The sequence below is a fragment of the Chiloscyllium punctatum genome, chromosome 1 (genome assembly GCF_047496795.1).
Source record: "Chiloscyllium punctatum isolate Juve2018m chromosome 1, sChiPun1.3, whole genome shotgun sequence".
Taxonomy (NCBI): Eukaryota; Metazoa; Chordata; class Chondrichthyes; order Orectolobiformes; family Hemiscylliidae; genus Chiloscyllium; species Chiloscyllium punctatum.
In genome coordinates this window covers 3,607,728-3,629,505 of record NC_092739.1, presented here as the reverse complement: position 1 = coordinate 3,629,505, position 21,778 = coordinate 3,607,728, and positions in this window count along the sequence as shown.

Here is a 21,778-nt window from a genome sequence, read left to right as displayed (position 1 = left end):
AAAGCTCCTTTCTTTGCTCTTGCTAATAGATGAGCCAAGTCGATTTAATTTCCACGACAATGGCGATGGACATGAACGTCTGAGTTGGAACCTGGTTTGCTGCTTGCTCCTTTGGGACTCCATCCTGGACAGCAGTCACCAAGATCTCAGAGTACGCTCTATGAGAAGCAACCACTCACACATCATGCCCACAGAGGTTAGCACAGACTCAATGCCTCAACAGAACCTATTTCTGATCTACGGACAATATAGTTCAGCCATTTAATGCTACACATTAGAATGTGCTGATAGCTTTCATTGTAATACTGTCAGGTCACTTTGTGCACAGGAACAGACACCAATTCATGAATTGGAGCAGGGTTCGCCCAGGTATCCTCATTAATAGAGTCGTAGAGTCATATATCATGGGTTCAGATTTTTCGGACCAACTAGTCCATGTTCCCAAACTAAACTAGTCCACTTGCTTGCATTTTGCCCATATCCTTCAAAACTTTTCCTATTCATATACGTCTCCAGATGAGTTTTAAATGTTATAGCTGTACTTGCATCCACCCCTTCCTCTGGCAGTTCATTCCACAAATAAACCACTATCTGTGCAATCAAATTGCCCCTTAGATCCTTTTCAAAACATTCTCCTCTTGCCTTAAAAAATGCCCCCTAGCTTTCAACTCTCCCACCCTCATCTATTTACCCTATCCATGCCCCTCATGATTTTATAAACCTCTATAAGGTCACCCCTCAGCCTCTGACGCTCCAGCAAAAAATGTCCCAGCCTATTTTTGTAACTCAAACCCTCCATAACTGACAAAATCCTGGTAAATCTTTTCTGAACCCTCTTCAATTTAATAATATCCTTCCAATAGAAAGGCAACCAGAACTACACACAGTACTCCAGAGGAGGCCTCATCAACATCCTGTAACAACTCTCTTTGTGCTCACTCATTTTGTAACTAGCTCAATGGTCACAGCATCTCTGCCTAGCCTGGCCTTTTACCCACTTTGCAACCTCAACCTGAGATTAAAGCTCACAGTATTTCTGTCTAGCTAAAACACTAAGCCAGGCAGTCTGACATGGTCGTTGCAGTGATCAGTCAACCAGGTGAACATATTGCTGTATGACCAGGCACAATGCCAATCTCACACCTGTAACATGTGCCAGCAGCTTATGTGGAAAACCTATGACTTGTGCTTTAACCAATTGGCCATTGCCCAAAGTCTAAGGGGAGTAGTTCTCAGTCAGGCCAATGGAGACAGCCTTCAATCTGCTGGTTCTGGCCCAGTAGGTCTAAGGCAACAGCCAACATCAGTTTGGGGGCTTGGGCATAGTCAGTCGGCCACTTGGAGTAGTAAGACTCTGTACTTCTATAGTTTGGGAAGTGGGCCATGATCACTCTTGCAGGTCCAGTGCAACCAGTCTGGGGAGTCAGGGGAAGTCAGTCAGGGTCTGCACAGAGATCAGTCAGCAATCTGTTCACTCTTGAGTCAGGATTGTCTGTTCAGATCGTTCAAAGAATGGGCCATGGTGAGTATTAAGAGTCTGTCTATCAAAGGTCAAAGAGGATTATCGATGGCACTGCTATGGGAGGGAAGCTGAAGAAATCAACTGTTGGGATTGACTTGTTACGCGCAAGTTGTAAAGATTAGCTAGACCACTTTGCTTAAGAATTTAACAAAGTGAGAGATCAGGTTTTATTATTCTTAATCTAACCTGGGTATAACTTTAAAAAGATAATACACATGCTCCAAAAATGCAACGCAAGCATTCTTCCATGAACATAATTACAATTAAAACACAGGTGGTAAGTATGGTCACCATGGAAAAATAAAACAATCCACTCACAATTTTATAGCTGAGAGTCTGGGTCAGTTGTAGAATTCAAAGGCTATTGATTCTAAGATGATGGTTTCCAAGTGGCTGATGTGTCCCTTTTCTTCTCGAGGTTTTGCTGCAGAAATCCAGAGGCTTTCCATTAGCGGGCATGTAGATAGCTCAAAGCTCAACAAACTCAAACCCTAGCTGTTGGATTGTCGCGGTAGGGAGAGCAGCGTTTCCTCTCTACTGCTGCTGATTCTCCCAGACTAAGTCCAAGTGTGCCTACAAAATCTTTGGCTGGTCACATGACCTCTCGTGACATGTCATCAGAAGTTCAAAAATCCATGGTATGTTTGAATAGATAGTTCACGCCTGCATAACTAAGCTTAGCCATAGTTCCTGGCTCGGGGTGGCTTGATTTTAATGTTCTCTTTCCAACGGTTTTATTCAGGTGATTGTCTCAATGCTTTACTAACAACACAGGAAATAGTCTTTCAGATTTCTCATGGTTTAGTGTCCCAGTTGAGGTCTTTGTAGACCAGATTTTTGGTTTCTAGCGAAGTTGTTTGAGACCTAGATGTTGGTTAAGGCACCAGTAGACATTTCTTGTTACCCATTTTATATGAGGGGATCTAATTATATCCTCCTGAGAGGCAGGTAGCAACTCAGATTAAGATTTCATCCAGTTTTACTAGATCCCAATCTCAAAAGCTAAGTGTTAAAACAAACATGTCTTGTTTTTTTTATTGTAATAATAAACATCTGTTAACACAAGACTTTTACAAGTTGAGTACTGACATTGTTTGGCATGAGAGAAATGTCCATTTTTACCATGTGCCATGGGGTAGGACTTACCCCTGGGCTTCAGAGGTTGCCTTCAGGTTCAAATGATGGTCAGAAGTCACTGTTATTCACTTGTGGTTTTTCCCAAATATGCCAAATCATAGCCAAAGGGTAGGCTACCTTTTAAATTAAGGATGGCATGCAGGCTATTGGAACTAGACTGGAGGCATCCTCACTTGAAAGCAGCAACAGAACACTGTGGCAAGTAAATGGCCCAGATAGTGCCCAAACCTAAGGTAACCTCTCTTCAACTTTTTTCAATTTCGAAATAAAAAAGTACTTTCACGATTTTTGCCTATATTCATTGCTGAACCTGGAAATGTAGGACACATCTCCCCATCTCTCCACTAGGAGGTGGTCTTCTGACAGCTGGACTATCTGCCATAGGCTGCAGGAGTTTGGAGTTTCATTAACAATAAAGGATTTTACTTAATGGATATCCAGTTGTTCGGAGATCACAAACATGAAATGTTGTCTATTTGCTATGCCTTTAACTGCCATAATCTTTCATATTGAGGCAGTTACCACACCATTAAATGTTCCTCCTGTACAATACAATCTTACCTCCAACTCACAGCTGCTGGTCACCCCTTCAGTCCCCCAATCTAATTTTTTGGAATTCCCTTCCTAAATATATTAACCTTAATTTTGCTCAGCATCTGCTTTGTCTGATTTCTTTGTAAAGTGCTTGAGATATTTTTTCTATGTTGAAGTAAATGTATGTTGTTGTTTGCAGTTGAAAGTAGCTGCCTGTGTAGCTTGATCAAGATAGGAGCTGCCCTCAGCTGCGGTGATTAGTGAGTCTGGTTGAGTTCCAGATATCGTAGGATTTGTGTAAAAATAGAAATATAGAATATTCATGTTGCGGAAGGAGGCCATTTGACAAATCATGTCAATGTCAGCAATAAATCTATCCAGCCTTATCCCATGTTCAACTTTGGGTTCCTAAGCCCTGTGAATTATGTTCCTTCAAGTGCAAATCCAAAATGTAAATGTGTTCAGGGTTTCTGCTTCTCCCAGCCTTTTAGGCAGTCAGCTCCAGCCTCCCGCCTGTTCCACATGACATGTGTCCAAGGTTGATAAAGGAAGTAGGGGTGGAACTAGATTATCTTGGGTTTTTTTTAAGCTTCTCTAGTTATGGGAAAGGTGCCCGAGAACTGGAGAATGGCAGATTTGACACCGTGAGAAAAGCCTGCAAGGACAGCCCTAACAACTCCAGACCAGTTCGGATCTGTGATTGGTCAGGTTTTGGAATGCCTAATCATGAGAAAAAACATCAATATGAGACATTCGAGTTAATTTAAGGTGAACCAGCATAGACTTGTAAAAGGAAGATTGTGTTTGATTGATCTAAACAGTATTTTGATGCAGGAATAAAGACGCTTGATGAAGAGATCGGATGGTGATTGTGCAATGCTCAAACTTCATGAGGATACTGGGTGGATCCACTACTAAAAGGTCCCAGACTGCAGGAAAATTCATTCATGGGGAATGACCAACCAGAGAAAAGCCATCCTGTAAATTGAATGGGGAGAAGCTTCTCCTCCAATCAGAGGCCAGTCCTCTCCTAATGCTGATATGCTCATGCTCAGTAACAAATGTGGGGCAGGAACAAGCTGTGATTGGAGGAGCCGTGAGCAGTTGAGAAAGTCAGTGTGAGCACTGAGGGATTTACTGGGGTGGCTGGGGTTGCAGTGGGTCTGAGAGCTCGGGATGAAGATACAAGGGCTGGGGTCAGGGTACTGGAGGCTGTGAGCTAGATCTAAAGAGGCTGAGGGCCTGTGAGGTGGGGGATAATGTGTGGGATAGATGAAGACCAAGAGCAGGGGAGTCAAGGGCAAGTGGTGTCTTTTGCCAGCTCCAAGAGTTCCATTGACTTGGGTCTGGTGCAGGGCATTAGTCAGAGTGGGGCAGGGATGGCTGGAGGGTTTGGGGAGAGGTTGCAATGTTGGGTGGGGTTAGAAGCAAACTCCAAGAAGAGTGTGGGTGGAAAAGGAGGCTGGAAGAGGTGCGTGAGCAGTAAAACAGACAGCAAGAAATGCAAAGGGGTAGAGGAAGCTGCAAGAGGGGGATGATGTGGGGAAATGGCAGTTGCAAGAGGGATATAAGGAAGCAGGAGAATGCAAGAAAGAATAAGCCATACAAGAGAGGTATGGAGGAGTTTTCAAGATGGGAGAGAGAGCCCTGCAAAGGAGAGAGTACAACTTTAAATCTGTTCGCGAAGAAATACTTAATTAACTGAGATCCAAGAACTTGAGCCCATAAGCAGTGATAAATCTGAAAGAATATAGCAAAACTGAAAAATGAGATTCACGATGTCGAGAAAAGAAAGTCTGGTTTTACCCTCAAGGTTCAGGTGACTGGATGAGAATCTCATTAGTTAGTGGCAAGGATCCTATTTCCTTATGTTATCCTATCTCAATATTGGCTGATCTCAGTTTGTTTCTAGGTAGTGCGTGATTCTCTCAGGAACCAGTGAGAAACCGCACAATGTCAATTCCTGGCTTGAAAAGCCAAGCAGTTACCCAGCAGCAACAGCACACCAATGTGTACTCCAGCCCCCATTTTAACCATCATTCCCTTTCATTTCATGGCATACTCTAAGGGCAGTAACTGTCTCCACTTCTCATCCTCAGAAATTGGCATTCGCAAAACACCTCAACTTATCATCATGGCCAATCTCAGACTGCCTCAGAAGACACTTTAACACTTTACCACTGAACTTTGGAGCTCAACGACCGCTTACGTTGCTATGCTCCTGTCAGATTGTTTTGCAGATAGGGACATACTCCCATCCCAATCATCTGCAGAGGGTGCAGCTCAAGGCTCTTAGTTTGCTTTATCAGCACTTGGACATTCACAACGTCTCTTTTTTATGTTACCTTTCAGCACAGGCAGTTTGTCTTGCTGTCTGCACTAAACAGTTAAGGGACTGGGCATGTTGCTGTGAGGCAGTGTGGTATGTTAATGTCAAACCTACAGTTGTTCCACCAGCTTCCATATACACTGCATGAGCTTCAAACAAATGGCCATGCCTGAATGCCTAAAGGAAGTAGCCCTTCGTCGAGTGAAGGTGGACTATTGTCAGTCAGGGGGACTGACACGCTAGGTCAAGGGTATTGCCCAATCTCAGTTCGGGATGTTGGTCAATCTAGTGCTGGTTTAACCAGTTGGGGACTTGTGCCCTTCCAGTCTGGGGCTTGGGCCATGTTCTGTCCTGTAGGCCAGGTCCAACCAATCCAAGTATTACAGGCAAGTTGGTTGAGTGCTATGGAGACATCAGTAAGGGGCTGGGCCATCTTCAGTTAAGTCTGCCCAATGGTCAGTCCAGGGATTTAGCAGTAGACATCAATGGGACTATCAGAGGCTAATTCATGCTGCTTTGGGGATAGTGGGAGACTCTAGTGTGGGAATCTGAGCCATTAATCTGTGACTCAGAGGAGATATTGAATGTGAAGAGGGATAAAGTAATAACATAAAAGATAAGGAAGGCTTGCGATCTGAAGATGGGATGACCATCAAAGGTGGCAGTAGTATTTAATGTTTTTGTGACTGCCTCATTGCAAGCATCCATTGGGGACCTGTGCTCCCTCTCCTAATCCTCAATCATCAATAGTACCAAGAATGTTACAAATTCAATTTGCACAAGATCATACCTCTTCATCTCTTCGTCCCATGACAAGAGGAAAGCACAGTGCTCTAGTCTTGGTGGTGAGATTTGCAAACATCATTGGTTTCCCCTACATGCAGGGCTCTGTGGAATTATATGCACATCATGTTGAGAGTACCACATCACAAATGGCTCAATAACAGCAGAGTGATCCATTCAGTTTATGTCGAACTCCAGTCTGATTATTACTGCTAAATCTTAAAGGCCTGTTCCAGGTATCCTGGAAGCTGCTATGGTGCCTATGTTCTTGATCATTCACAAGTTCCTGCCTCATTCAAAGCGCCAAATGTCATATGAAGATGGTTGCCAGGAGATGGTTGCTGCCTTCCCCTGCCGTGTCTTATGACTCCTTTAAGAACCCACTGGCAGATGCAGAACAAAGATATGATGCAGCTCACACTCTCACCAAGGCCATCACGATATCAGCACAGTGGCTCAGTGGTTAGCACTGCTGCCTCACAGCACCAGGGACCCGGGTTCGATTCCAGCCTCAGGCGACTGTCTGTGTGGAGTTTGCACGTTCTCCCCGTGGGTCCCCTCTGGGTGCTCCGGTTTCCTCCCACAATGCAAAGATGTGTGGGTTAGGTGAATTGGCCATGCTAAATTGCCCATAGTGTTAGGTGCATTAGTCAATTAGTCAGAGGTAAATACAGGGAAGGGGAATGGGTCTGGGTGGATTACTCTTTGGAGGGTCAGTGTGGACTTGTTGGGGAAAAAGGCCTGTTTCCACACTGTAGGTAATCTAATCTAAACTATAGGGATCATCACCATGAGTTTAAATTGGTTGGGTCCATCTGGAGCAGTGTTACAATACACAGGAGGTGATGCTCTTCTGGTATTTTCACTTGACTATTAATCCAGATACCTGAGTATTCTTCTGGGGACCTAGTTCAAATCTCACCATGGCAGATTTGGAATTCGATTTCACCAAAAATCTGCAAATTAAACTAATGATTATTATGAAACCCAGCATGATGAAAGTTTCTGACCTGGTGGAAGGTGCAGCGGGAATTTTGTATGTGCATCCTCTGAGGGCAGACAAAGAGCTGGTGGTCAAGGGACTGGTCACTTCAGGCAGCAGCTGTGTGGGTGTTGTTGGTGCTAGTAGAAGATAAGACAGGGAATCGGTTGTGCGATAGAGGTAGAAACCTGAGCATGTTCCAAATACCAACGTAGCTTACAAAATCCCATGCAAGGACTGCACAAAACGTTACATAGGACAAACAGGAAGACAGCTAACAATCCGCATCCACGAACACCAACTAGCCACGAAACGACATGACCAGCTATCCTTAGTAGCCACACTCGCAGATGACAAGCAACATGAGTTCGACTGGGACAACACTACTATTATAGGACAAGCCAAACAGAGAACAGCCAGGGAATTCCTAGAGGCATGGCACTCATCCACAGATTCAATCAATAAGCACATCGACCTGGACCCAATATACCGACCACTGCAACGGACAGCTGGAACTGACAACCGGAAGTGGCAGAGACAAACCACTATAAATGGCGGAGGAAAGATCACAGAAGTGCTTCACAGGAGGCTCCCAAGCACTGAGGATGTCACCTAGACAGGGGACGAAACGTCTGCAACACAAATTCCCAGCTCGGCAAACAGAACCACAATAATATCAGTTCCTTAAACCAGTTCCACATTTCCATTGTCCCCATCCCCTGCATTTTGCTACCCCATTCTCTGCATCCTAATTCTTGCCTAATCGCATTATAATTGCCCTTGCCCCATCGATAACTCTTGACCTGTGGCAGGTACCTATCCCTTTCCATCACTAAACTAAACGTAACTGAATTATGGTCACTCTCTCCAAAGTGCTCACCTACAACTAAATCAAACACCTGGCCTTGTTCATTACCAAGCACCAGATCCAGTATGCCCTTCCCTCTTGTCAGCCCTTCGACATACTGTGTCAGGAAACCCTCCTGTACACATTGGGCACAAACTGATCCATCTGACGTACTAGAGTTATAGCATTTCCAGTCAATGTTGGGGAAGTTAAAGTCCCCCAAAATGGCCATCCTGTTCTTTTCACTCCTACTCAGAATAATTTTGCTAACCCTCTCTTCCACCTTCCTGGAACTCTGTGGAGGCCTATAGAAAACTCCAAAGAGTGTGACCTCTCCCCTCCTGTTTCTAACCTCAGCCCACACTACCTCAGTAGACGAGTCCTCATCAAAAGTTCTTTCAGCCACTGTTATACTGTCCTTGACTAACAAGGCCACACCTCCCTCTCTTTTACCACCTTGTCTGTTCTTAATGAAAGATCTAAGCCCTGGAACCTGTAACATCCATTCCTCACCCTGCACATCTATTCTTCACCCTGCACATCCATTCCTCACCCTGCTGATAGTCAGAGATGAGTGAATTTGCACTCTTTCTGATATGTTACCCGAGAGTGTGATAATTTGTGGGATAAATGGACAGAAATTTAGCATTCCCTTATGTAAGATCAGGTTGGAGTGACAACTCAAGACTGGGGAAGTAACAGTAGGAATGATTGACAGAGTGTCAGTTCCAGGAATTCAGTTTGTTCTTGGGAATGATTTGGCAGGATTCAAGGTGGGAGTGACAGCCCTTGTTGTGGAGATACCCAAGGAAGACCAAGAAGCTGAGGAGTTAAAAGATCATGTGGTAACCAGATCCCACTATCAAGTCACAGCACGAAGCAAAAAGTAATGAGAAAGGTGAAGGAGTTGAGGTTCAGTTAGTGGACCCCCTGTTTGATGTACTGGTGCAGGAAAACCCTAAATGGGCAGAGGATCAGACAGAAGTGTTTGGTCCTGAAAGGCTAATGGACTTGCAAAAGAATGACAAGGCGATAAAATATGTATTATGTAGATGCGTACTCCAAAAAGGAGGGTCATTATCTAAAAGACAAAATCCAAACATGAAAATGGAGACCACAGCAGGTTAGTGCAGAGGAGAAATGGGCCAAAGTGCACCAGATTATGTTGCCGGAGAGTTGTGCGTGGAGTCAGAGGAGATAAGGGAAGTGCTAAATGAATACTTCTAGACAGTATTCACACTGGAAAAAGACAATGTTGTCAAGGACAATACTGAGATACAGAATACTAGACTAGATGGGATTGAGGTTCACAAGGAAGAAGTGTTAGCAATTCTGGAAAGTGTAAAAATAGTTAAGGCCCTGGGCCAGATGGGATTTATCCTGGGATTCTTTGGGAAACCAGGGAGGAGATTGCTGAGCCTTTGGCTTTGATCTTTACGTCGTCATTGTCTACAGGAATAGTGCTAGAAAACTGGAGGATAGCAAATGTTGGCCCCTTGTTCAAGAAGGAGAGTAGAGACAACCCTGGTAATTATAGACCAGTGAGCCTGACTTGGATTGTGGGTAAAATGTTGGAAAGGATTATAAGAGATAGGGTTTATAATCATCCAGAAAGGAATAAGTTGATTAGGGATAGTCAACATGGTTTTGTGAAGGGTAGTTGTGCCTCACAAATCTTATTGAGTTCTTTGAGAAGGTGACCAAACAGGTGGATGAGGATAAAGTGGTTGATGTGGTGTATATGGATTTCAGTGAGGAGTTTGATAAGGTTTGCACAAAAATGCGGAGGCATGGGATTGAGGGTGATTTAACAGTTTGGATCTGAAATTGGCTAGCTGAAAGAAGACAGAGGGTGGTGGTTGATGGGAAATATTCATCCTGGCATTTAGCTACTAGTGGTGTAACACAAGGATCTGTTTTGGGTTCACTGCTGGGTTTGACCTGGATGAGGGCGTAGAAGGCTGGGTTAGTAAATTTGCGGATGACACTAAGGTTGGTAGAATTGTAGATAGTGACGAAGAATGTTTAGTTTACAGAAGGACATAGATAAGCTACAGAACTGGGCTGAGAGGTGTCAAATGGAGTTTAATGTGGAAAAGTGTGAGGTGATTCACTTTGAAAGAAGTAACAGGAATGGGCTAATGGTAAGATTCTTGGTGGTGTAGATGAGCAGAGAGATCTTGGTGTCCAGTACACAGATCCCTGAAAGTTGCCACCCAAGTTGATAGGGCTGTTAAGAAGGCATATGGTGTGTTAGCTTTTATTGATAGAGGGACTGAGTACATTGCTTACAGTTCTGGTCACCGCATTACAGGAAGGATTTGGAAGCTTTGGAAAGGGTTCAGAGAAGATTTACTGGGATGTTGCCTGGTATGGAGAGATGGTCTTGCGAGGAAAGGCTGAGAGACTTGAGGCTGTTTTCATTAGAGAGAAGAAGGTTGAGAGGTGACTTAATCGAGATATATAAGATAATCAGAGGGTTAGATAGGATAGACTGTGAGAGCCTTTTTACTCGGATGGTGATGGCTAGCACGAGGGGGCATGACTTTAAATTGAGGGGTGATAGATAGGGACAGATGTCAGAGGTAGTTTCTTTACTCAGAGAGTAGTAAGGGGGTGGAATATATTGAGGATCTAAAATTTGAATTTAGGCTGTTGTCAGAAGCAACAAGTATATGTGGATTTTTATTAACCACAAAATGGCTTTTCAATTTAAAATAACACAACAAAATGGCTGCAAGTAATGATTTGACTCTGTGAACTTGAACTGATGCTTTGCTAATTTGGTTGTATTTAGAGATAAGATAGAACAATGGATTTTTCATAAAATGAATCATAAGACAATGATTTGGTATTCGAACTAACCTTGAACTGTGAGCATAAGATAGTGATCTACATTAATTAAGAACCCTTTCCCAGGGATATCATTGGATTAGCCTATTGTCAATCATGTCACCATATTACAGTTGATTGGACTTCTCTTGTAATTAAGAACCCTTTCCCAGGAAATATCATTGGATTTACTTGCTGTAAATCATATCACTTTATTATATGTGATTGGTCTTTTCTTGTAATTAAAGCTGTACTATCTCTTAAAAAACATATAAATAATGTGTAATTTTCAAATGTAATTGTGCAACTTCATCACCGAACACAGAAGCTTTAATCTCTGTGTTTCTGAACAGAATTGTGTCAAGGTGCCTTAATTTAATAAACTAATGACCTTTGCCTTTGTACAGACTGCATTCCGTTGATTCTCTTGACTGATCTCAAACCAAGATGCCCCTCTTGAAGTGTTTAGATCTTCAGCATCACCTGCAACAATAGTAGACTTGCCAACTTTAAGGGTATTGAAATGGTTATTGGATAGGCATATGGACGAAAGTGGAATAGTATAGATAAGATGGGCTTCAGATTGGTTTCACAGGACAGCACAACATCGAGGGCCAAAGGGCTTGTACTTCGCTGTAATGTTCCATGTTCTATATAGACAGGAAGTGTTATGAGTGGCACATGAACTACCTGTAGGAGGTCACCTAGGGGTATGAAAAACTCAGGCTAAGATACAAAAACATTTTTATTGGCCTGGAATGCATAAGGATGTGGTTAACTTTTGCCAAACATGTCATACATGCCAAATGGTAGGTAAGCCAAAGGCGGTAATAAAACCAGCATCTTTGTTGCTAATTCCCACATTTGAAGAACTTTTCACATGGGTTATAACTGATTGTGTAGGTCCCCTCCCAAGAACTAAAAGTGGGAACCAGACTTGTTAACCATAATGGATATGTCTACCAGATTTCTGGAGGCAATTCCATTAGGGAGTAGTAAGGCAAAAAGGGTGATAGAAGAGTTAGTAGCTTTCTTCACACGGTATAGGCTACCCAGAGAGATTCAGTCAGACCACTGGTCAAATTTTACTGCTAGGCTGTTTAAGGGGGGGGGGGGGGGTTTGGATAGCTTAGGTATACAGCACATTAAATTCAGTGCGTATCATCCTGAATCCCAGGGAGCTTTAGAAAAGTGGCATCAGACCTTGAAGACCATGTTAAGAGCATACTGTCAGGATTGGGATAAAGGTATCCCATTCGTACTGTGAGAGATGCCCCAAATGAATCTATTCAGGTTACTCCTTTCAAGTTAATGTTCAGTCATGAAGTGAGAGGCCCTTTGAAATTAATTAAAGAGAAATTGACAGAAATTGAAAGTCAGAGGTCTCACAATTAGATTACGTATTGGAGGTGAGGGAGAGGTTACATCGAGTAGGTGAATTAGCTAAACAGCACCTAAAGAGGGCACAGTGTTGAATGAAGCATGTGGCAGATAAAAGCTCTGAGATTCAGATGTTTTCCCAAGGGGATAACATGTTAGTACTGCCACCAGTGATAGGAGATCCCTTCAAGGCCAGGTTTAGTGGTCCATTTCAAATTGAGAAAAAGTTGAGTCAGGTGAACTATTTAGTAAATATGCCAGGTACAAAAAAACTGTATTACTGTTGAAACTGTATTACACTAGAAAGAAAGAACTGGAGAAACAGGTGTTAGTCACTGTCCCGCAGAGTGAGGAATCAAATCCAGATGATTTGGATTTTGATGTGCCTCAAAATATGTTAAAAAATGAAGAAGTCCTTGAGACGTAGGGTAAGTTAATAAGCTACTGTCTCAGGAACAAAGAACGCAGTTGAAATGTTTCTTATTGCAGTATGAGGACATATGTAGCAATCAGATAGGGAGGACTAATGCTATTGTACATGAAGTACACATAGGGAAGGCTGTTCCAATAAAACAACACCCCTATCAACTTAATTTCTTTGGACCAGACAGGTCGAAATGGAGGTGGAGACCATACTCAACAAGGATATTATTGAACTGAGCCAGAGTGAATGGAGTTCACTGATTGTCTTAGTTCCCAAACCAGATGGGACTCAACAATTCTACATGGATTATTGGAAGGTCAACGCTGTTACAAAATTAAACTCATGTCCAATTCCTAGATTGGAGGTCTGTATCAAGAAAGTTGGACAAGCCAGTTACATCACCAAGTTGGACTTACTGCATGGTTACTGACAGGTAGCTTTATCAGATAAGGCAAAAGAAATTTCTGCATTTGTAACCCCAAATTGGCTATATCAATTCAAAGTGATGCCCTTTAGAATATAGAATGCCACATTCCAAAGACTCATGCACAGAGTTGTGACTGGGTTAACAAACTGTGCAGTCTATTTGGACGATGTAGTGATCTTTAGTGAGTCCTGGAAAGATCACATGGTACAGTCGGCAGAGCTCTTTGAACATCTACGAGAAGCAAAACTGGTGATAAACTTAAATAAAACAGAATTCATGAAAGCAGCGGTGACGTTCTTGGACATAACATCGGTCATGGAAGGTTGACCCCTTGGAACATAAAGAGGAAGGCTATCGAGGAATTTCCACAACCAACCTCAAAGAAAGAGGTGCTTTGATTCTTAGGACTCAGCAGATTCTATCAAAAGTTTGTTCCAAACTTCAGCAGTGTAGTGGCACTGTTAACCGATTTGCTGAAGAAGAGCATAAAGTTTTGGTGGACAGAACCATGCCAGGAGGCATTCGACCATTCAAAAACAATATTAACCACCAAACCAATTTTAGCTACACTAAACTTTTCAAAACCTTTTAAAGTCACCATCAATGCTAGTGACACAGGAATTGGAGTTGTACTGTTACAGGAAGAGGATGATGGGATTGAACTGCCAGTTGATTACTCTTTGAAGAAACTCAACATCCACCAGAGGAAAAACTCCATCATCGAAAAAGAACTGTTGAGTTTGGTATTGGCCTTACAACATTTTAATGTGTACGTCACGAACAATGTGTCCGAGATGGTAGTGTACACGGATCACAGTCCTTTTACATTCTTAGAATGTTTTAAAGACAAGAATATGAAGCTTTTTCATTAGTCTCTTATGTAACAGTCTTCTAATTTACAAATTGTACATGTTGCGGTTCGTAAGAATGCGTTAGAGGATTTAGCTGATAAAGTATAGATGAGATTGGTATCTATCCAATGTTATATATATGTGGAAAGAAGTTAAGCTGAACTTAGATTAAAGTCATATATATTCCATGGTAATGTGGTTAAGGAATAGAAAAAAAATGAAGCTATCTTTTCATTATGATGGTTCATTTTTTCTTAAGGAGAGAGGTGTTATGAAGGTGAAGGTGTGTACTGTACCTTTAAGAGAGAGGGGAAGCTGACATGGACACAGAGTGTGCTGAAAGATTTAAAAACTTAACACTTGGTTGACACAAATAGCTGGAGCTGTGTTCCCATGGTTACAAAACAAATGCAAATTTGGCCAATTGGTTTAAACTATGCCCCAGAGACCAAAATCCAATCAAATTTGAATTTTACTGTTTTGGATGACATCAAACCAATGAAATGATCTGATGTGTTGGGGTATAAAATCAAACATTTTGAACAGTTGGGGGAGAACAGCAAAGAGCAGCCAAGCAAGCAACATAACAGCCAGTAGAACAGCTCTCTGAAAGGTACCTGTCCATATGGAGTTTGTGCAGCAGAACACTGCAGTCGAGCTAGAGAAATCTGCAGAGAAAGTTCAATGTCTGAAGACAATAACTGGATTTTAAATTTATTTTGCTGTAAATTTAAGAGGAAATTTATGGACCAGGATTGTAGAGGGGGAGGTAGAAATAGGTTGAAGAGAAAGGATTTGTAAGTAGTTATTGTTTAATGGTTGCTTTTGGACTAAAGAAAAAATTGGTATTTTATTCTTTAGTGAGATCTGGGATAGTTCTTTGCCTCTTGAAATTTAACAGATGACATTGTGAGGTGAGCTTTTCTGTGTGTCAGGTTGAAGTTAGCAATGGGGTTTACCCTGTGCCATAATATGTAAGGAGATCTCATCTGCAAGAATAATAGGGTTGTAATGATTGGGGATTTTAATATAAACTGGAACTGCCATAGTTTAGGGTGTAGCTTTGCTTGCTGAGCTGTAGGTTTGGTATCTAGATGTTTTATTACCTGGCTTGGTAACATCATCAGTGGTGACCTCCAAGTGAAGCAAAGCTGTTGTCTCCTGCTTTCTATTTATGTTTGTCCTGGATGGGGTTCCTGGGGTTTGTGGTGATGTCATTTCCTGTTTGTTTTCTGAGGGCTTGATAGATGGTATCTAGATCTGTTTGTTTATGGTGTTGTGTTTGGAGTGCCATGCCTCTATGAATTCTCTAGCATGTCTTTGCTTAGCCTGTCCCAGGATAGATGTGTTGTCCCAGTCGAAATGGTGTGTAGGGCTACAAGGGAGAGAGGGCTGTGTCTTTTTGTGGCTAGCTGGTGTTCGTGTATCCTGGTGGCTAACTTTCTTCCTGTTTGTCCTACGTAGTGTTTGTGGCAGTCCTTGCATGGGATTTTGTAGATGATGTTGGTTTTGTCCATGGGTTGTACTGAGTCTTTTAAGTTTGTTAGTTTTTCTTAATGTTGGTGGGTTTGTGTGCTACCAGGATTCCAAGGGGAATTTCAAAGATGTTTCAGAAATGACAGCCAGACTACTAAGACCCCTCAGGTTAGGATGTCTAGTTGGAGTGGACACATTGGACTGAAGGATCTGTTTCCATACTGTACATATCTATGACTCTATAACACTATATATCATGTTAAGACTGGGTGGATGTTGAAAGAATACTTGCTCTCGTGGGAGCATCTAGAACTAGGGGTCAGTTTAAAACTAAGGGCTCACCCATTTAAAATAGTTAAGGAGTTTTTTTCTCTCAGATGGTTGAGAGACTTTGGCATTCCCTTTGTCAAAGCAGCAGATGCAGAATCTTAGAAGCATTTCTAAGTTAAAAGTAGGTAGATTCTTGATTACCAAAGAGATGGAAGTTTATTGGGATATGCAGGGATGTAGATTTGAGGTTAAAATTCGATCAGCCATGATCATCATTGGAGCAGGCTGAAAGGGTCTGGGGGCCTCCTCTTGTTAGTATGGTTAGGTGAATAGCAGGATTGGCGGGGGGGGGGGGGGGGGGGGTAATAATGCATTACCCTTCCCGATTTCCCTTGAGTAGCAAACCAGCTTCTTTCACCTTTGCAGCCCATGTGGTCTAGGTGAACCCACAGTCTTGTTTGGAATGGAGCTCCACGTTTTTAATGAATTACAGCAGAAGAGTGACATAGTTCCAAGTTGAGATGTCATGAGTCCTGCAGTGGTGGTGTCCACAGGTATGTGCTGTCCTTGTCTATCCAGGTTGTAGCTTTTCTAGTTTGGAAGAAACCGCTGAAGCTGCCTTAAATGGTGTACACTGTGCTGGCATGCCCCAGTGATCGAGGAAGTGGATATTTACAATAATGCACTTCAGAGGCTTGGTCCTGCCTCAATGGGCCAAATGGCCTGTTTCTGCACTGTGTAGGGAATCTTTCATTCTATGACACAATGCAGGGAAGGTCATTGGAGCATCTGAAGCTAGTTGGGCCTGAACAATACCCTGAATGTTTCTTAAAGTAATGACTTTGAGCAGAGATGGTTGACCTCCCTCAATCATAACCATCTTATCAAGCCCACTACTGCAACAGACTTCTTCATTACTTCACTAAAGAATGCAAACAAGTTAGTCAAATGCAAAATCTCTTTAACAGGTTTGTGAATGCTGTCATAGTTAAACCTAAATATTCTGAGACAACTAATTGTTTTTACACCATTGCAGTTAAGCTGATTTGTCTGTAGTTTCTGGACTTATCACTTTCTACATTTCTGAACATGAGTATCATTTACAATGTTCCCAATTTCTGGACGACTCCATCATTGAAGAAAATTGGAAGTTATTGGATAGAGCTGCCGTTATCTCAATGCTTACTTCTCTCAGCTATGTAGGATACATCCCACCCAGGGAATTGATTATATTGAGCATTGGAAGCCTGTTGGTACTTGCTGTTTACTCTTATAACTCCCAATTAGTTTGCTCTCCCTCCTCCATTGCCACTCTTTTAGTTTTATTTTAAATGTGCTGGGAAACAAATGGGTAAAGTCCTGGTTTATCATTAAGTCAAATCTCTCTCTGGAGTCAGTTGAGTGAATGTACAAGCTTTTTGTTTAATGTCACTCCGATAATTAAAATTTGTGACTCGAACTTTCCAACTGGAAGGATATATACAAACAAAAGCAGGTTCAGGAGTGCAATTCAGAAATTGTTCTCAACTGTTTTTCATTATGAAAGAAAAAGGAATGCTAGTGCTAGGTGGAAAATGTAATTTTTCTTTAGTCACTCAACCACAAGAACTCTGACTGTGTTTGGTATTATGAACAGCCTTACTCTTTTTTCCAAATTGGAAACAATGGAAATTATTCATATCATTAGTATCAAATTTTGCTGTCAACTATTTTGATGACGATGCTCTCTAATTTAAATAGAATTAGGTTTATTAGTAAATAAATACCGCAGTAAAATTAATGGAGAGAAATTGTGATGATGCATGTTAATAATTCCTAGCAGTTGTTCATTCCACATTCCTGGATAATGTGTCTTAGCCACAGTCACAGAAGAGTATCCTCTGCTGAGCTGATTTTCTTTCCATCTCACACACCAGCAATCCTTACAGCTGCAGAGTGAAATTATCAGTTAGTGGTGAGTCTATATGAAGATCTATGCAGACTACAATAGGAACTGCGAAGGCTGCCAAAAATCACTTACAAAGAAACCCTGCAGCCAAAATAACAAGATTTTCATTCTATCGGTTTAAACTGGATTTAAATACAGAAAGGAGGGCTGAGTTGTGAGCTTGCAATTACATGACAATCTAATTTTACCCCTTTCCCACAGACTGTTGGTTATCATTTCAGTGAGTTTTTTCCCCTCAGACTGAATATTAGAAAATGTCAAATATTTATCATTGTTTGGCAGACTCAGGTTTGTCCCAGTTCTACCTGTGTTCAAATACCAGTGGTTTGATGTCATCCTGTAAAGATAGTATTACTGATTTTAAGCTCATCAGAATGGTGGTGTCTAAGTTTATAACTGCAAAATAAGTCACAGATGGAAAAGCACATGCTTAAACCCAGGAGTTCGGTATGGAAGGGAGTTTCAAATTCTGATCTCTCTGTAAAATCTAGGTGCTTTGATTTAACTAACTTTAGGAGTAAATTATAGTTTCTTTAATTTTTGGTGATTCAGCAAAAGTCTCTCTCTAGAAGCACCCTCTGGTTCCTGGCTTCCTCCAGCAATTGTTGACTCATCTCTCAGGAAGCTGAACTCGTATAAAAACATGAACATTGGCACACAGACTAATTGTGCAAAATTGGCAGAGAAAGATTGAGCACAGTGACTCTGCGTGCTAAAATCCAGAAAAATGGTAACAAAAGGAATTTGGTGCAATGAAGAAAGTGTTGTTCTGGGCTTTTACATAAAGAAATGGCCCAAAAGAGAATCAGGAATAGTTGGTCCCAGAAGCTGAAGAACAGATATTAAGATGTTGAGAAGATATTAAGGCAGATATCTGTTCAGTTTCTTTTCCCCCCTAATCTTGAACAAAAATTGATACTGATACTGGGGGGATAAAAATGTATTCTATTCATAATGTAACATGTTAATTACAGTTAACCACTGCCAATTCCATTATATAACTATGGATATCATTTAGCAGTAATCTAACCATGAAATCTATTTGTTAAATTCAAATTTGAAAGGGTAGGTGATGTGTTGTAGCTACAGTACTTGGGAGCTGATGCACACCATTGTGACCCACAGTTCCCTAATTGCAACTTAAAGACTGCAGCTCTGTATTAATGAGGTGGAGATTAATCATTGAACATGTGTTGCAGTGGTAGTGTAGTTGTAGTATCCTTACCTATGACCCAGGAGGCCCAGATTCAAATCCCACTTGCTCCGGAGGTGTGCAATAGAATTTCTGAATAAGCTAATTTAATAAAAATTTTTTTGAACATGAGGCATTGGGCTGGGGACATTGTCATATCACTCAGCCTACAACTTCATTCTTCTTTGATGAACACCTCCCCCACCAACTTGGATAATGTCCTGCACTATAATGCCAGACATTTTGCTCGTCCTCCTTGCAGTCCTTGTCTTTTAATACATGCAACAAGAACCTCAAGCCTTTTGAAGAAAGAGCAAGATGCTTGAATAAGATTTCCTTTTGTATTTTTCTTCAAAGAAAAGGCATCACCATAAAAATTAGTGCACAAACAAGGGATTAAAAAGGAGGGATAAGTTTAAAACATGATATCTTGAGAAACAATCTGGACGAATATTGGTACTAAAACTCGACAAGTTGTCTGGAGGTGATAGCCTCCATTGCTAGGTCTTAACAGGTGTGACTGTAGGAGATGATGGATACAATTCCTCACTTTCTGTAAAGGTCCCAGGAGAATGGAAAACCCCAAATGGAACACTGCTATTTAAGAAAGGAAAAAGACCGGAATTAAAGGAAAATTAGACCAGATGTTTTAACTTTTATTATTGGGAAAATATCAGAATCCATTAAGGATGTGGCAACAGGACATTTGGAAAAAGTATACACTCAAGAAGAGTTTGCATGGCTTTTAGAAAGGGCAGGGCAATCCTGAGTTTTTTTTTTGAGAATGTAGCAAGCAGGATGGATAAAGGGTAGCCAGTGGATCTAGTGTATTTGAATTTCCAAAAGTTCCTTGATAAGGTGCCATGTAAAAGCATAATGCCCAATAAGAGCTCATGGTATTGAAGGTAATGTAATAGCTTTGACTGAGGATTGGCTAACAGGAAACAGTTGAAATAAAATGGTCATTCTCAGGTTTGAAATCTGTATCTGCTGAAGCCCAGCAGGATCATTACTGGGATGTCAACTATTAAAGACCTATAATAATTTGGACCAAGTGACTAATGCATTTTGTAGTCAAATTGCTAGTGACACAATGATAGTCAGATAAGGTAGTTGTGAGGAGGATGCAGAGTCTGTAAAGAGACATAGATGGGTCAAAAATTGGCAAATGGAGCATAATGTTGGAAAATGTGAGCAAGTCCACTTTGGTGATAGAACAGAAAAGCAGATTATTTAAGTGAGAAGTAGCAGAAAGCTGCAGTTCAGAAGGCAGTGGATGACCCTGTGCATGAGTTACAAAAGGTTAGCTTGCTGGTTTAGCAAGTAATTTGGAGGGCAAATGGAACATTGGTCTTTATTGAAAGGAGGATGGAATGCAAATGTAGAGAAGTCTCTCAACTGCTGTATAGGACATTGATGCAACCACATCTAACCCTTCTGTAAAGAAGGATATTCTTACCAAGGAAATAGTTAAGAGAAGGTTCATTAGGCTTCATTGTGGGATGAATGAAATTTCCTTGTGATCAAAGTTTGGGTGAACGAGACCAATGCTCAATGGAGTTTAAAAGAGTAAGATGATCTTATCAAAATATAAAATTCTGAGGAAGCTTGACAGGTAGTTGCATTAAAAAAATTCCCTCTTGGGAGCAATCTAGAATGAGGGAACAGATTAGAGATGAGGAATTTCTATTTAACACTGAGAGAAAGAGGAACTTCTTCTCTCAAAGGATCAATAATCTGAACATATTTAAGGCTGAGTTGGACAGATATTTGGTATCGAATATTGATGGGAACAAAGTGCCATTTAGGCTGCAGTCATGATCCTACCGAATGGTGGAGACGTTTTTAATAGGATGAATGATTGATGCCTAATCCTATTTCTTATGAAAGATTGATTCTTCTCTCCACATACCTAGAAGATTTCTTGTGCACTGTTACAACCATGTAATCTTTTGTTGACAAATATTGCTTAGACAGGATCAAGAATAGTGTTGGTGCAAAAGACGGATGACATCCTTTGAAAGAATTAAAGTTATCTTCTCAGATATACTAATCCACTGTGAACCAGAATGACCAGCTAAGCACAGATGGATGGGAAATGTAGACCAGATTACTAAGCATCCAAAACTTTAACTGAAATGGAGGAATGATCTGCAGTAACTAGGAAGGAAGTACTTGTACTAACATGCCATCTGAAAAAAATTCAGATTACAACTAACTCTGAGCCATTGAGACAGAGTTTGGGAGAGATGTAGATGGATACAGAGGAATTTGGAGGGTGTGAGGGATGTAAAGAGTTAATCCTGCATTATGTATATAGTTGTTCACTAATGTCCTTTTAGGGAAGGAAATCTGCCATCCTTATCTGGTCTGGCCTACAGAGCCACAGCAATGTGGTTGGCTCTCACCTGCCCTCTGAAGTGGCTCAGCAAGCCACTCCGTTATATCAATTGCTAAAAAGTCACAACAAAGAAATGAAACCAGACTGATTTATTTGGCATCAACCAACAACCTGACATAGTCATTCTTATGGAATCATACCTTACAGATAATGCCCCAGACCTCACCATTACCATCACTAGATAGGTCCTGTCCTAGCAGGTGGACTGCAGCAATTCAAGGCAGCTCACCCCCACCTTCTCAAGGGGCAAATAGGGATGGGCTATCAATGCTGGCCCAGCCAGTGATACCCAATTCCCACTATGAATGAAAGAGAAATAGTCAGCTTACCGCATATCAGGTGACAGTGGACTCCAGAGAGAGAGATGATACTTTCGACAGTCTAGTGTTAGATGCAGGAGCATAAATAGGTTCTGATGCATTAAATAAAGAGGTAATCTTACC